The 12,745-nt window shown below is 51.6% G+C and overlaps 1 long non-coding RNA gene across 1 annotated transcript in view; it reads left to right on the top strand.

The window, feature by feature from the left end:
- The first annotated feature begins 811 nt into the window (after positions 1–811).
- LOC129033941 (uncharacterized) overlaps positions 812–12,745 on the top strand; it is a 57,230-nt gene continuing 45,296 nt past the window's right edge. Inside the window, exon 1 of the long non-coding RNA XR_008501711.1 lies at positions 812–917. This is a non-coding gene — a long non-coding RNA (uncharacterized LOC129033941). The remainder of the gene's footprint in view (positions 918–12,745) is intronic.

Below are 12,745 nucleotides of genomic sequence, written 5' to 3'. Positions count from 1 at the left end.
CTTAGCCATTTTACAGTGAGGAACGAAGACTCAGAGGCATCTGGCAATCCACCCACAGTCTCACCGCTGGGCATTTTGGGAGCCAAGGTTTAAACTTAGGTCTTTGTGACTTTAAAGCTTGTGTCCGTTTAGGGGCAAATCTCTTGAATCTCGACTCAGCACTCACCATCTGAAGCCACCCTCACCTTCTCTCCAGCTGAAGTGGGAACTTTGAGTGTGAACAATATCGCAGGGGGAGAGGATGTTTAGCATAGTTGGTTCCAGGGCTGATTTGAAGTCTCCTTAAGCACCATGGAAGCCCCGTTTCCATGCCAACAGCTGCTCTGTGCCACTTACAGGCATTTATATCTACTCGCTAAAGCAGGCCCTTAAAGAATGCCAAAGGGAGCACTTTGGGCTTAGAAGCAGCTCATTTGCATTCTCTTTGCATATTCAGTAATTTTTCTGGATTCTCCCAAAATGGGCCAGCTGACACAGTGAATGTGTTGTCTCTAGGGCCTGACTTGACAGGATAAAAGGTCTCAAAATTGTGCTGTTTGTTGTCAGAAGAGAGGGTCTGGGGCTGCTGAGCCTCATTGGGGGTAGGGGGTCTGTGGCTAAGCCCTGGCTTCTGCAGGCTGCCCCAGGACAGGGCACGCAGGCAGACACAGGGCTCAATGGGGTGGGGAGCAGATTCTAGCTCAGTCAGCCAGAATGTTCTCTAAGCAGAGCTGTTGAGATGAAAATCCTCAACTTTTGTGAGCACCACGAGGTGCTTTATGTATGTTATGGTGCGTTCTCCCGTGAGTGAGACGTGGTTGTCCTATTTCACAGATGAAGAAGGGAAGTCACTTGCTTCATGGCCAGGGAAGGGCTCCAGCAAGACATGGGCTCCTGAAAGTGGCAGTGTGTGAAGGCCCCGAGAGGCACAGGACCTGGTGAGCTGAGCGGGGGGAGAAGGGTGAGGACGGAGGTGTGGAGGGGATGTATTCACTATCACAAAGAACCACCAACAGGGGACCTTAAACAAGAGAAAGGGTTGCTTTCTCCTGCAGCTTCTCTCCTTGCTTGTAGATACCATCTTCTCCCTGGGTCCTCACATGGTCTTTCCTCTGGGCATCTGTGTTCAAATCTCCTCTTCTTATAAGAACACCAATCAACTTGGATTAGGGCCCATCCTAAGGACCTCATTTCACCATAATTACCTCTTTAAGGCCTGTTTGAGATATAGTTTCCATTCTGAGATACTGGGGGTTAGGACCTCAGTATGTGGATTTTGGAGGGTGACACAATGCACCCAAAGCAGTGGAAATTGTCATGTGGGTGTTGGTGGGAACACTGAGGAGGGAAGGAAGATGTAAGAGGGTGGGTGGGGGAGAGCTTGGTTCTGGGAGCCTTGCCTGACAAGCTGAGGATTTGGTCCTCTCCTCCTGTGTGATGGACACATGCCACAGTCCCCATGGCAGGGAGTTTCAGGATGAAAAGGACGTTGGAAGTCAACTAGGCTGACGCCAGCTGGGTTGGACTGGGTCGGGGGTACCAGGGGAGGCAGCTGTCTTTCCAGGAGCAGCACACTCAAGTGTCAGGTCTTCTTTGAACAGACCAGTTTTCTGGGGGCTTAGGGGCCCTCCAGTCTAGCGAAAGTAACCAGTCTTGCTCAGGGTGCAAGAACAACATCTGACTCATCTCCATGTGCCCAGCCTGTCACAGCACGGAGCCTGGCACGGAAGAGGCACTGATTGATGTCAGTCAAAAACCGAATGTCGGTCAGGACACTGGCTCTGAGAAGCAGGTGGCTTCTGTTGGTTACACTTCTTGTCAGCTTGAAAAATGTGTTTTTTAGCCTGGGCTCCCAGCTAAACACAGAGTCTGAGGCAAGCAAGGGTTTAGGACTTGGCAGTTTATTTTGAGGTGCAATCCCAAGGACAAGGAGGATTGAGAGGAGTGAGACGGAAGCCCCCAAGGCCAGTCCAAGGGGGCATTACTGAGCCAGTCACTGCTGTGGGCAATGAGGGCTCAAGCCTGCTGGGGGCCCTCTGTGGAGTGTGTCGGGTGCCTCAGGATTGTCCTCCCAGGGAGGAGGTTAAGTCCTTGTGGAGTGGAGCGTCCCTTCCCTCCCCGCACTTCTGGTTTGCCCATGTGTCAGCATGGCTCTGGGGGAAAGTACCCTGTCCCATGTGGTAGCTTCAGCAGGCCCATGAGAGATCATCAGGGCTGGGATGTGAGGCACTCTGGGTTGATCCTATGCAGAACTGGTTGTTGCAGCCACAGCTGGAGGGCAGGCATGGCCCAGCACATGTGAGGTGGGAGACAAGAGATGTCAGATACATTTTCCAAGCTGGCAGGAAGTATAACTAATGGAAGCCACCTGTCACTCGGAGCCAATGTCCTGGCTGACATTTGGTTTTTCACAGACACTAATGGGTGTCTCTTCCATGCCAGGCTTCGTGCTGTGCCACGCTGGGCACGTGGATCTGAGTCAGATGTTGTTATTGTATCCTGAGCTCTGGATGTCAGTTAAGGGGACCATTGCCATCCTCATCGAGGAGTGCTGGGAAGAGGCCTGTATAGACTACAGGGCAGGCACAGAGCAGGGACTTGCCATTTCTGCCTGGGGTAGATATGGGGTGGTTAGGGTCCCCCCATATCAATTGTGGATCTTAGTTACAATCACCCAAAAGTGGCTCTGGTTTGGGCAGAGAGAAAGGTTTGGGCGGTTGTGGCAGCTGCTGCTGCTGATCTACCCTGCACCTGTTCTCCTCCCCTCCTGCCTGGGGGAGGGAAGTGTCACCCATGGATCAGAACCCTGGAGGCTGTGAAGGCGTGCTCTAGGCAGAATGGAGGCATCCAGGCAAAGGAGCACGAACTGAGGCCCCTGTGGGCACCAGCTAGACCCCAGATCTGAAATCTGGGGTGCTGCCATTCTTCCTGGGCACACGGATAAGCACATCCCTCAGGCTGACCTGCAGTAAGGGACTGAGTTCTGGCCCCCGGGCTGTGGATGGAAGTGATGCCTGCCATTTTGAGGTCTGGCCCAGAAAAGGCGACCTCCTCCTGCAGACAGTCTGTCTCCACTCACGGGCTGGAAGATGCCAGGGTGGCCTCCAAGCTGCACAGTGAAGACACTGGTGCACAACATGGAAGGAACCTCAGTCCTGAAGTGACTGCGTGAAGCTGAGCCCCTTGGCCAAGCCTCCTTGAACTACAACAAGAGCGAGAAATAGACCTTCATGGTGATGAGCTGCTGAGATTTGGGGCTGTTAGCTTTCTCCAACCAGTACAAAAATTGGTAATCTGAAATGGGCATTACCAGAAGAACCTGTAAAGTGTGGCATTGGCTGTGGAGTGACAGTGTGGAAATTGATATTAGAGGCTGTGAAATATGGCAGTCCATGTTATGAAGTGGCGAAGTATTTGGGAGAACGGTTGCCTGTGATAGCTGGGAAGACAGAGCATACCAACATTGAGCCTCTAGCTCCAGAGGAAATGGTTGGAAGGAATTAACAGATTAGTGTGTCTTGGCTACCATGGGCTGCATTTGGCAAGGTCTTACAGGAAAGAGATGAGCTCAGGAGAGTCACAGCTGGTTTGAGGCAGAAACAAAAGGGAACAGAAAGACGGGCTTTTCAGGGTTGGAAAATTAAGCACATCTGGAACTGAAACAGTAGGAAATAAGAGTGAGAGACACTTCAGACTGCAGTGAAGATTAGAAGAAGGATGTGACATTTCCACTCAATTACATAGCCTCGAGATTGTCATTATTATGTTGGGAGGAAAAGGCAGGGAGGCAAGGAAGCAGGGAAAAAATAAATGGGGCTGGACAATTAAGCCTAGGAAAGAACCATGGGTATGATCATTGACTGGCACATAGGACTGACAGGAGGCGAATAGATCAGAAAGTTAGCTATGGAGTGAATTGCATTAAGGACACAATGATCCTGGACTAAGAAGTCTTTGACTGAAACTTAAAATACCCTTAGGGTCCCCTACTATCCACAAGCAGGAAGTAGGTTCCGAAAATTCTGTGGCATCTGAGGAGGGAACTCCACTGCACTCCCACATCAGAGGCGGCCGCGGAGGAAAATTAACAAGGAAGAGCTCATAAAGGGTGAACTCGGGTCGGGGGGAATGGAGAAAATTTTATTTTATTTTATTACTTTTTTTGAGATAGAGTCTCCCCTTGTCACTCAGGCTGGAGTGCAGTGGCTTGATCTCGGTTCACTGCGACTTCCGCCTCCTGGGTTCAAGTGATTCTCTTGCCTCAGCCTCCCAAGTAGCTGGGATTACAGGTGCACACCACCAACCCCAGCTAATTTTTGTATTTTTAGTAGAGACGGGGTTTCACCATGTATTGGCCAGGCTGGTCTCGAACTCCTGGCTGCAAATGACCCGCCTGCCTCCGCCTCCCAAAGTGCTGGGATTACAGGTATGAGCCACTGTGCCCAGCTGGACAAGGGGTTTTCTTTATTATTATTATTATTATTACTATACGTTAAGTTTTAGGGTACATGTGCACAACGTGCAGGTTTGTTACATATGTATACATGTGCCATGTTGGTGTGCTGCACCCATTAACTCGTCATTTAGCATTAAGTATATCTCCTAATGCTATCCCTCCCCCCTCCCCCCACCCCACAACAGTCCCTGGTGTGTGATGTTCTGACAAGGGGTTTTCTAAGAGAGCAGAGCCAGAATCTAGTCAGGGGACACCCCTTGGCCGCCGGGGTAGAGAAATCTCTCAGTCCCTGCCCCTGTGCAATGGACCCTGCACAATGGACTGCTTGCTGTTGAGTGGTTGCCATTCCTTTCTCTTCGGAATGGGAGTTTTTACTGAGGTTATCTTATGCCTGCCTCACCATCACATTGTGTGTGTGTGTGTGTGTGTGTGTGTGTGTATGTGTATGTGTGTGTGTGTGCACATGTGAGTGTAAGGGGATGATGAGCACATTTTCTCTATAGTCCACAGGCCACCAGACCATGCAGTGGCTGGATGAGTTTTGGGTTGTATCCCTTGGGGAGAGGATGAGCTTTATCTATGTGTGGGAAGGAGGGCCTCATGGGTATGTGGTGGCAAGGGGTGGACTGTGGCAGAGACTGCTAGTGGAGAGCAATATCCATGTCACCTCCTTTCCTCCTGGGTACTGCATGAGGCCACATTCCCTGCTCCTAGCAGTTAGCAGGGGTCATGTGATTGAATTATGGCCAAAGCAATGTGGGCAGAAGGGACACACACCACCTCCGGGCCTGGCCTCCAACACCCTGCATCCTCCTCCCCATGTTCTCTGTTTTCATTCGCCAGCTGGAGGATGCCAAGGTAAACTTGGTGGCCACATGTCAAAGATGGAGGTGCACAAAATGGGAGGAGCCTAGATCCCTGAATGACTGTGTGGAGCTGAGCTCCTGGGCCACCCTACATTGGATGTGACATGAATGAGAAATAAACCTTTGGAGTTTCAATCCACTGTGATCTGGGGGCTCTTTGTTACAGGATTAATTTATTTTGACTCATACACACTTCTCTTGGCCCCCTCCAAGCCTGGATGATCTTTAAAAGTCATGTTAATCTTCTGTGGAAAACTTGTGGCTGGTCCTGCTGCTCATAGAGCAGTCACAAACCCTTACTGCAGCCCACAGGGCCCAGTGCCAGCCCTCTCCTATCTTTCCAGCCCTTTCTCCTTGCCCTCTCCCTCTTGTTGTCTGTTCTCTGATTATGCTGGCTTACTTTCTCTCCTTCAAATATCCCATGCTGTCTTCTCGCTCAGCATTTCCCTTCTGTTCCTTCTGCCTGGAATTCTCCTCTTGCACTGTGTTGTCAGGGTCACCCCTAGTATCCTTCAGATCTTAGCTCAAATGTCACTTCCTCAGGGAAGATTCCCAGTACCCTCAGGTGGATCCGGTTCCCCCCATGTGGATCTTAGTTACAATCAGCCAGAAATGGCTCTGGCTTGGGCAGAGAGAAAGGTTTGGGCAGTTGTGGCAGCTGTTGTTGCTGCTGATCTACCCTGCATCCGTTCTCCTCCTTCCTTCTTCCTAACAGACACCAGTTTAGTTCAGAGGAATGATGTGTCCTTGAAGCTCCTTCCCCAGATGCCCTGCTGGCTACAGGTGGCCACCAGACCCAGTTCTGTCTAGAGGGATGTGACACTCTGCTTGGTGGGTTCCTAAAAGGCTATTGTTTCCTAAAAAGTCTGGCACAGGCCTTTCCCTCTGTACCCTCCCATCTTCTCGCTGCCTGCATGAGGATGAAAGCCACATACTAAGGATGGAGGACCAGGAGCTGGAAAGAGCCTGTGTTCTAGATGACAGCCGCAAGCAGCTGCCCCAGCCCTGGCCTGCCAACCTCCAGGGAAGGCCAAAACCCTATTTGGCAAAGCATGGAAACAGGGTTGTCTTTGTCCATTTTCTGTTGCTTATAACAGAATATCTGAAACTGGTCAATTTATAAAGAAAAAGAATTTATTTCCTACAGTTCTTGAGGCTGAGAAGTCCAAGGTCAAGGGGCTGCATCTAGTGAGGGCCTTCTTGCTGTGGGGCTCTCTGCAGAGTCCCAGAGTGGTGCAAGGCATCATATGGTGAGGAGGCTGAGTGTGCCAGCTCAGGTCTCTCTTCTTAGAAAGCCACTTGTCCCACCCCCATGATAACCCATTAAGCCATTAACTCATTAATCCATGAGTGGATTCATCTACTCATAAGGACAGAGCTCTCAAGGCCCAATCACCTCTTAAAGGTCCCATCTCTCAATACTGCCATATTGGGGATTAATTTCAACATGATTTTTGGAGGGGCCAATATTTCTGTTTTTCATCCTCAAACATATACAGAGCCCCTACAATGTGTCAGGCCCAGGGCCGTGTGTTGGAGACACACCACTGAGCCAAATTGACCATGATTCTGCCCTCCTGGAGCAGACAGTCTTGGGAGGAGACCAGATGTCACACACACACACACACGCACACACACATGCACACACACGCACGCGTGCGCATGTACACACACACACACACACACAAGAAGTTACAACCTCTGGAGGTGTGGGGAGGGCTATGAAGATAGTGAAATGCTGCAGAGAGAGACAGTAACCGGAGACTTGCTGTAGGTCGGGGAGAGAGGTGCAGAGCAGGGCCAGGCAGTCTTCTGGTGCAGGCGACACTAGCTCAAGCAGGGAGGTTGGGGAGTGTGAAGCAGGGTCACTGTGCACCATGTCAATCCCAGGGGAGGACTCTAAACACCTCACCCACTGCACTTTGAGTTGTGTTAATTTATCACTTGCATAAGTCCAGTGAGACAACACTCACCTACGGCAAGTTACACAAACCAGACTTGTTAATTAGAGATAGGTAGCAAGGGACAGCAGAGCCTAGGATTCATGGCCAGCTGGTCCCCCAGGCTTGGGAAAGCTGCCCAGGGTGGATGGAGTCTTGTCTGCATGTGCCCCACTTGCACTGCAGCTGAAGGACTCTGGAAAGCAGTTGGCCCTGGGTTTCATATCCCCGGGACAATGCAACTTGCTGAGCTAAATCTCTGTAGGACATCCTGCTCTAGGAGGGACAGGAACAGAGCCCAAGGTGTTCTGGCCAGGTCCTTCTTATCCCCGGATGTTGCATCCCCAGCACATTCTACAGCCATTCTTAAAACTGCAAGTAAGAATGGCATGAGAGAGCTGGGTGGGTCCAAGCCACCCTTAGTACCATCCTGCAGGGAGAAGTCAGATGAGCAGAGTGGAGACGAGAGTGGTCCTGGGGGAAGGCCTGGCTGGGCTAAGGCTGCAACGCTGAGGGAGCGCACTGCCTGTGTTTGAGGACCAAGTGCGGGCCTGGTGGAAGAAGCACATCCAGTGAGGGAGATGCATGGTCAGCGGTAACATAGCCAGACCAGGCAGGGTTCCCTCCAAGTGAATTGGGAGCCACGGGAGGTTGAGGGCAGGGAGGGACATTCTCTGATGATGTTTTAAAAAGGTCACTCTCTTGTGCTGAGTGCACAAGAGACTGTAGCGGGTGAGGGTGAAGGCAGGGAGACCAACGATGGCTGAGGCTGGGACACACGGTGGTGGAACTAGTGGGAAGCCATGGGTTGGAAGAAATTTAAGAAGTAAAATCAAGACTTGGTGATAACTTGAGGAGGATGAGAGGGGATGAGGGAGACAAAGGTGACCCCCTAGGATTCCGGCCTGGACCCCTAAGTGGCCAGGGGTGCCATTTACTGTGACGGGGAAGACCAAAGCATGAACAAACCTGCAGTTCAGTCTGGAACACACAAGATTCACCTTGCTTCAAGGGGAGAGGGAGACAGGCATTTGGATATGCTGGTCTGGGGCCCAGGAGAGATCTGCTTTCTCATTCTTCCTACTCCTTCCATCACTGTCTCTAGACCCCTTCTCCATGCCTGTTCCTGAGCTAGGGATGGAAACAGAGGCTCAACCCTTCCTGGACTTCTAAAGCTTATGGTCCACTGGGGCCCCTGTGCCTCCTTCTTGGTATCACATAGGATATAGCTTAGTTGCTGTGATGAGGAGACCCCCAAACACAGTGGCTTAACCAAAAGGGTCAGGTAGGAGACACGGCAAGGTTGAGAACAGGTTGTTTATTTCTTTCACTTTATGGTCTAGTAAGGTGTTTCAGGGCTAGGAGGGGACTGTGGTATCAAGACCTCTGTCTCTGAGTTCAAGGTGGCTGCTCCTGTGCTCGCCTCCCCTCAGCCCGCTGGGAAAGAAGAGGACATGGGGAAGGCACAGTTTTTTTTACTGGTGCACCTGGAAGTGGCATGCGCCTCTTTGGCTCACCTCCCATTGGCCAGGATTTCCTCCGATGCCCCCAGATACCTATGTGCTATGATGCTGGTGGTCCAGTGTCCCAGCTCTGGACTGGGCTCCAGGCCAGGCTCAGCCAAAGTTCTGGCTTTGTGGCCCTGGGCAAGTGACTTCAGGGCTGTGTCTAATTCCCAATTCTGACCCTGGTCCTGGGGTCATGTGTGCCACCCATCTGGGCCTCGGTTTCCTCATCTCCAAAGCGGAGGTAGTGATGGACAGTACTGACCCCATGAATCTTCTAGGAGGCTTAAAGAAGCTGAGGCTTACAGAGAACTTAGCATGCTGTTGGCTACAGTAGAAGAGTTGGAGGGCTTCTATTTTGAAATATTAATGAATAGTTCTTTTTCCCCAAATAGCTTGTGCTACCCCTTGGCTCCTTTTTGCCTTTTCCTTTTCTCCATCAATTCAGTGAACCAGCTTCTTCTCAGCTTTTGGTTTCGAAAGCCTAGACCCAATGGGAATGGAAAATCCTAGAGGAGGTCTTTAAAAAGGTAGTGAGAGTTCACCATGTGCCGAGCACTGTTCCCATTGCTGTGCACTGTTTCCATTGCTGTGCACACGTGGTCTCCTGGAATCTTAAGGCCAGTCCATGAGGCAGGTGCTCTCATTATTTCCATTTCACAGATGAGAGAACTGAGGCACAGAGAGGTTATGTGTGTTGCCCAGGGGCACACAGCTAGTGATGTCAGAGGGTCGTGACTTTTGGGGGCTTGGATTCTTCACCACTGTGCTCTTCTGCCATAGGCTGTGGTGAGCCTGGAGTCCGAGTCTCCCCAGTCTCCTCCCTGCCTGCTCCAGCTCACAGGGAGGTTTCCCAGACTTGGGGGTGGTGGAGACGAGGAAGGAGGCTTGGGGGAAGCTGGCTGGGCTCTGCGTGCTCAGGTGGGCTGTGGGCTCTGATAGCAGGCAGGTCTTGCTCTGCCACTCCATGGGAGTGGTGGCTGGTGGAGAGCTTCCCTGGGTGGGGCAATGGAGAATCAGAGGGACCTGAAGGGGCACACGGGAGCTGTAGGCACATGCAGGAGAGTTGCAGGGCTGACGGCCTAGTGGCCTGTGGGGTCCTCAGCAGACCAGGCCAGGTTGAATGGCTCCCACCTCAGGTGCTCTGGGGGAAAGGTGGGCATACCAGACTGGCCAAGATTAAATTTCTATGAGAGTAGGACCCAAGAAATGAATTTGAGATATAAAAGAAATCTTTTGCTGGGCACGGTGGCTCATGCCTGTAATCCCAGTACTTTGGGAGGTGGAGGCAGGAGGACCACTTGAGGTCAGGAGTTCGAGACCCACCTGGCCAACATGGTGAAACCCTGTCTCACTAAAATACAAAAAAAATTTAGTCGGGTGTGGTGGCACATGCCTGTAATCCCAGTTACTTGGGAGGCAGAGGCACGAGAATCACTTGAACATGGGAGGTGGAGATTGCAGTGAGCCGAGATCGCACCACTGCACTCCAGCCTGGGTGACAGAATGAGACTCTGTCTCACAAAAAAGAAAAAAAGAAATCTTTATTAAAAATTTCTTGAACATCTGAGGCTGTGGCTGGAGTGCCATTCAGGCGGTGTGCTCGATGCATGTCCATTACTCTGGTCTTACTGCTGTTTCTGTGCAGCTGCGAGGGCGAAAGGGAGTTGTATTTGTGTGTGTGCCTGTCACATGCATGTATGCCTTTGTGTGTGTATGTGTGTGTTTGTGTGTGCTTGTGAGTTTGTATTTGCCTTTGTATGTATTTGCATTACTGTGTGTATGTGTCTTTGCGTGTATGTGTGTGTTTTTATGTGTCTGTGTGCAAGGCGTGCATGCTGTGTTGCCTGCACCCAGGCTGACTGTGCACAGCCGCACTCCCACCCCGCCCCCAGACCCCAGAATGCTGCTTGGTTTCTCACCCTTTCATATTCAAATACTGGCCTAGCCCCAGCATCCCCTGGGCATTTATGGGCTGATCATGTATTATTGGTGCAGGCTGAGTGGGTGAGCTCATCGCAGGGCTTGGGATGGGAATTCCTGCCCCATCCAGGGGAACTGGGGCTCCCCGATGTGCTCCAGAGGGGCTTGCCTAGGTCCTGCTCTATCCCACCCCATGCCAGCCACTGCCTGGGTGCACCATTCATTCAATCCAGAAATATGGGACAATGCAAACAACAACTCACATTTGTATATTGGACACTCACTCTGTGACAGACACAGAAGCCCTTTCCACGTTGGCTCCATTTTGGCTCCATTTTATGGATGAGGAAACTGAGGCAGAGGACGATGCCCAAGGGCAGCAGTTACTAGCTGGAAAAATTTGAACACAGGCGTTGGGTCCCCGAAGGCCACGCCCCAACCATTACACTGCCTGCCGGCCGCCCCTCATCCCTCCCGTGGCTCAGCTGGTGGGGGCAGGTGCAGAGCTCCTCGGGAGGCTGGGTGACCTCCTTGCCCCTCCCTGTCAGCCCCATTGTCTGCCCAGGCTTCCTGTCCCCCAGTCTCTGCAGGGCTGTCCTGGGGTGCGCGGAGCAGGCAGAGGGCAGAGCTGGGACCAGTACTGACCTCCCCAGCAGGGGAGGTATGTAAGTGAGGCTGCTGGGTGCTTCTGCTGGACTTGCACCTGACCCTGGTATCTAGAGTTGGGAAGAGCTGCTATCACCCTCAGCGGCAGACATGGCTCAGTTGGAGACTGGCTCGGGTTCTGAACCCACACCCCATCACCTCAGATGCCTCTGTTCCACCCCTGACTGCAGGGGAAGAGAAGCAAGGGGTCTCTCCCTAGGTCCAGGCAGAAATTCCTGAATGGAAGGAGCTGGTTAGCACAGTTAGCATCTTGTCTGTGGTTGCCACGGGATGGCTGGAAAGATGGGGTGGGGCAGAGCTTTGGAGTCAGATCCTTCTGGCTTTCTCTCCCTCCTTTGCCAACTGCCAAGTCAGCAAACATCTTGGAGACTCAGTTTCCTCATCTGAGAAATGGAACAACATTGCATCCCCAAGTTGTTGCAAACACCAAGAGTTTCCCTTTGGGAAGGGCCTGCATATGAAGGCGAGGGCTGTGAGGATGATAGTGGCAATGATAATAGTTATTAGAGTATCCTAATAAAAGCAAGTTATGAGTTCATCATCCCTCAGGCACACTTCTAGGCGCTTTATACCTACTATCTTATGTGAGTCTCTCAGCAGCCCTAGGAAGAAGGTCTTATTTTTATTCCCATTTTATAGATGAGGAAACTGAGGCCCAGAGAGGTTAGGAGACTTCCTGGGTTAGGCAGCTGGTAAGTGGTGGATCTCAGAGCTGAGATCCTGGGAGCCAAGAGACAGGAGTGGTTATCTCTGCCAGGAGGGTGGGAAGGCTGTCTGGGGAGGCGTCATTTTACCTAGCTCATCTGAGAAGGGCCTGCATATGAGAAGGGGAAACATTAAAAAGATAAATAAAAAGGCATTTCTACAAAAGGCAATTTGGTCCCCTGTGCATTTGGGATTCTGTTTTCCTTGGAGTCCTGGGATGCCTTCTCCTCTTGCCTCTGTGATTTCCCTGAGCCTCAGTTTCCTCATCCATGAAAAGGGGATAATTATGGTTTCTGCTTTATTTTGCAGCTCTGAGGATTAAGTGAGATAAAGGTCTTAGCACATAGCAGGTGCTTGTCCTCCTTGAGTTTGCGTCTCCCCACCAGCAAGCCTGCCTATGTCCCCTTGCCTGGATCCTGAGGCTCGGGTGTCAGAGAGGCTGCCCTGCAGGTGGGAAGAGGGGTCAAGGATCCTGTTACTGTCGGGCGGGCCCAGCTCTCAGACAATGGGAATCCCATTAACTTCCGCTAGGGAGATCACCATCTGTCCAAACAGTGGGGACTAGGTGTCCCACAGCCTGAGAGTCTGAAGCATCACACAACATTGCATGCTCCCTCCTCATATATTATCAACAGACTCACCTCAGCCAACCGCACCCTCCCTGCCCTTAGTCTCCCTATCTGTACAAAGGCCTCAGCTTCTCTG

This window comes from Pongo pygmaeus, chromosome 2 (assembly GCF_028885625.2).
Source record: "Pongo pygmaeus isolate AG05252 chromosome 2, NHGRI_mPonPyg2-v2.0_pri, whole genome shotgun sequence".
In the NCBI taxonomy this organism is placed as follows: Eukaryota; Metazoa; Chordata; class Mammalia; order Primates; family Hominidae; genus Pongo; species Pongo pygmaeus.
Note: the sequence above shows the minus strand (reverse complement) of the source record. Positions and strands in the feature narration are given on the sequence as shown.